Source organism: Lynx rufus, unplaced genomic scaffold (genome assembly GCF_022079265.1).
Source record: "Lynx rufus isolate CCGP_SWC_20201006 ecotype Redwood Valley unplaced genomic scaffold, mLynRuf1.p SCAF_12, whole genome shotgun sequence".
In the NCBI taxonomy this organism is placed as follows: Eukaryota; Metazoa; Chordata; class Mammalia; order Carnivora; family Felidae; genus Lynx; species Lynx rufus.
Window position 1 is genome coordinate 20,242,616 of NW_025814826.1, and position 4,200 is coordinate 20,246,815.

The window sequence follows — 4,200 nt, forward strand, 5'->3', positions numbered from 1 at the left end:
AAAAGGTGAAAAATCAAACAGACCATATGATATCAAATGGTATAATATCAAATAGTATAACATATGCATAATTGGACTCCCAGAGGAAAAGGAAGAGAGAATTGGGCAAAAAAAAATATTTGAAGAAATGATGACTGGAATATTTTCAAAATTAGTGTCAGACATCAAACCACAGATCTCAGAACCTCAAAGAACACCAAGAAGAATTCATTAAAAAAACCCAAAACAACCCACCAAGCCTAGGCACATCTTATTCAAACTGTTGGAAACTGAAAACAAAAAGAAAATCTTAAGCTCAATCTCTGAATACTTACCTACAGAGGAATAGTAATAAGATAAACAACAGACTTCTAGTCAGAAACAATATAAGAAAGATGACAGTAGAGGGGCATCTTTAAAGTGCTGCAGGAAAATCCCACATCCAGTGAAAGCCACTTTCAAAAGTGACAGAAAAATATAGTCTTTCTCAAACAAAGGTAGAGGAAAGAAGCTCCAGTCTTCTTTTTTTTTCACTTTTTTTTGTTTTTGTTTTTGTTTTGGAAACAGACACAGGGCATATCACAGGGGGAAGCAGTGTGATGCCTCCTAGCAAGGCTCAGGACAATAGTAGCCAAAGTCAGAGATACCACTGTGGCCAGGCCTAAGACCAACATCACAGAGGTATGAGGAGAGGTTGACCCCTCCACACCAAAAATCACCAAAATATGCAATCACCAAAAATATGGAATGCTTCACAAATTTGTGAGTCATCCTTGCGCAGGGGCCATGTTAATCTTCTCTGTATCATTTCAATTTCAATATATTTGCCGCTAAAGTGAGCGTGCTCCACTCTTGATTTAAAAAGTGTCCTGTGCATATAGGGAGAGAAGAAATTGGTTGGAAGACACCTTTAGAGATTAGCTACTAGCATCCACTGCATGTAAGGTAAAAGTTATAGTACTGGGGAAAGTCCATGTTATTTCATTGAAATTAATTTTTCCTATTTATAAGTTGCTGGTATTAGTTTACATGATTTCAGTGATTTCTTAAAATTGAACTATTTTTTTTAATGGTAGTCGTACATTGTCGTTCATTACTTTATCAATCTGGAGATAGGTATTTTTGTGTGTGATATATAAAAACAGTCTATTTTAAAATTAGATTAATATATTTCTGAAATGTTAGAATGGTTAGCTACACATAGTAGCTGTGGCTGATTATAATCAATCTATGAAAACTTAACCATCTACACATGAGCTGATGTCTGTATTTTCTTAAATTAATTTATTTTGAGAGAGAGAGAGAGACAGTGAGTGAGGGAGGGGCAGAGAGAGAAGGAGAGAGAGAGATCCCAAGAGGCTCCCTGCTGTCAGCACAGAGCTCAATGCAGGGCTCCATCTCACGAACTGTGAGATCACAACTGGAGCCAAAATCAAGAGATGGATGCTTAACCAACTAAGCCACCCAGGCGTCCCTCTTTATGTTAATAATAAATGTCAGTCAAGAGTCAAACTGATTAACAAGGGTTAACAAATGCAATTTCAATTTCAGAATTACCGTTTATTTTTTAAAATGTTTATTTATTTATTTTTTGAAATTTATTTTGATGGGGTGGAGGGGCAGAGAGAGCTGGGGAGAGAGAATCCCAAGCAGGGATTCTCAGCTGTCACACTGTCAGCTCAGAGCCTGATGTGGGGTTGAACTCACAAACTGTGAGATCATGACCTCAGCCAAAGTCAGATGCTTAACCAACTGAGTCACCAGTTGCCCCTAAATTTTTATGTATTTATTTTTGAGAGAGTGAGAGGAAAAGAGTTGGAGAGAGAGAGAATCCCAAGCAGGCTCTGCACTGACTGCCTACAGCCTGATGCGGGGTTTGATTTCACAAACCATGAAATCATGACCTGAGGCAAAATCAAGAGTCAGCCACTTGACTGACTGAGCCACCCGGGCACCCCCAGAATTATTGTTTATTAAAATTATCTTTTAACTTTCTTTTTAATCTTATATTTACAAAGAAATAACTTGGTTATTCCAATTTGATTTTGACAAATATGTATAGTGCCAATCTCTTCACTTTGTAAAATGCTAATAAAAATTATTGGAGTCAATTATAGATTTGGTACTCTTAAAATTATTTTACTGAAATTTACAAGGATATTTGTGATATAATGTAAAGAATGACTCAGCTGCACAACTTCCAGATAGTGAGTTTGAGTCATGCTTAATACATTTGTGTATTTTTTTTTAACAAATATTTAATGATACTTGGTAAAGATGGTGAGGCAGACTGTGATAGGTGTAGGGACTGCTGTAATGGGATTGCACAGTGTGGGAGAGAGATGGGGCTCAACTCCAAATATAGCATGGGCATGTGGGAATTTATAGATTAAGAGCAGGGTGTGGGTCAGTGGATGGAAAATTAGTAAGTGGAAACACCAGAAGTAAAGGGGATTCTGAGTAAACAGGATTCTTGCTGAAGATAGGCCAGGGTGATCAAATATCATCTGAGGGATGGAGAAAGATGAGGAACTTGATCATATGTTGAAGGTGATGAGATATTGAGAGAGGAAAATGTTGGTTAAACTACTTGGTGGAGTTCTTACTAAAACTGGATTTTACAGGAGCGCAAACAGATGGGCCTAGGAGAACTGACTAAAGTTTAGTCAAGCAAAAAAAAATCTTTGTCATATTATATCAATTATAACATGATAGTATATATTCAAGTTAGCATTGAATAAAGCAGTAATTCTCAAGTTTGAGCAGGCCTCAGAATTTCCAGGGGGGTTTGTTAAAAACCAGATCACTAAGTTCTACCTTCAGGATATGTAATTCAGTACACCCCGGGTAGAGCCTGAGAATTTACATTTCTCATGTTTCTGGATAATATTGTGTTTGGTCAGAGGAGCACTCTTTGAAAACTCCTTGCATAGATGAACAAATATGCTTTCAGGTTAGACACACTGAGTAAAACCCAGATTTGTTACCAATTCACTCTGAGAGCTTAGGCACAACCTTAATGTTTTAATCTATAAAACGGAGTATTAATAGCTACTGTGTAGTGTTGTTTCTAGAATCCTATGAAGTATTTGCCACAGTCTCTGGAACAGAGGATAAATACTCTGTTGGCACTGTTGATACTGTATTGAATGTTTAATGATGAAGATCTCATTGAAAGATTGTTATGTTTTTCCCAATACATATATTTAATTTATATCTGCAGACCTATTGAGCAAATTAAGAGGTTGAATATTTTGATCCTGATAACATTAATAGGAAAACTACCTTTTGAATTAGAAGTGACTATTTCAATGCAGTTTCTCCAGAGGGATTTCTATTTCGCAAAAGAAAGATTGATCAGTCAACCAACACTCATTGAGTACCTTTGTCTTCAGACAAAATACACACATACACAGACACACTCACATATACACATAAACTCTAAAGTGAATACAAACTGGCTTTTTCTACAAATTGGCTATTCCATTTTTCTTCCTTTCTCTTATCATTTTATCTCTGGAATCGATGCCTCTGCTGGTGGATTCCTTTGCTTTGTGCCTCCTCCCCCAGGCTTCAACAGAGGCATCTTGCATCAACTGAGTACCCGTAGCAAAAGTGGTTAACAGATGTGTGGGTTCTGTTGTATTTTGGTATTGTAATTTCCTATTACTGAGAAAAAAAAAAAGAGAGCGAGAAGTGTCACCAAGGAATCTCGGGGGATTTCCTGACTAGAAATGCCTTTGAAGTTGAAGAATATTTTTAAGACAGCGGTTTTTAATTGTAAAGAATCTTAATCATGTAGAGAAATATGCCTTTGAAATATTTTTCTTTGAACAGTGCATTTACCAGTTCAGGAAGCTCATTTCCATGCAATGATATTTTAATTTTAATACACAACTTCCCTTGCATTGCATGTATTCATAAAGCTACAATTTTATTCTTAGTTTTATTTATTACATTCTGAAAATTAGGCTACTTGCCTTAAGCTATTCTATATAAATGTTTTTATTCCCCAAACCCATTATTTTAGAGATGCAATTTTAGCCTTTAATGGGAGAAAATGATATAAAGTGGCTATGACTGAGGTTTTCTGGGTTTATATTTCTGCCATGTCTGCAGGGGGCTATTCTCCACATGAAAATCTAAGAATTCACACTAATGTTAATTCTGGGTATAAACTCATCAATCTGGAGGAAAAGAGATTTTACTTCTAAATGTAAC

At 36.1% G+C, this 4,200-nt stretch overlaps 1 non-coding gene across 1 annotated transcript; it reads right to left on the reverse strand.

Annotated features, from left to right (window-relative positions):
* Positions 1 to 715: 715 nt before the first annotated feature.
* LOC124507965 (U6 spliceosomal RNA) lies at positions 716 to 818 on the reverse strand. The gene has a single exon (XR_006961180.1). It is a non-coding gene; the product is annotated as a U6 spliceosomal RNA (small nuclear RNA).
* Positions 819 to 4,200: the final 3,382 nt, after the last annotated feature.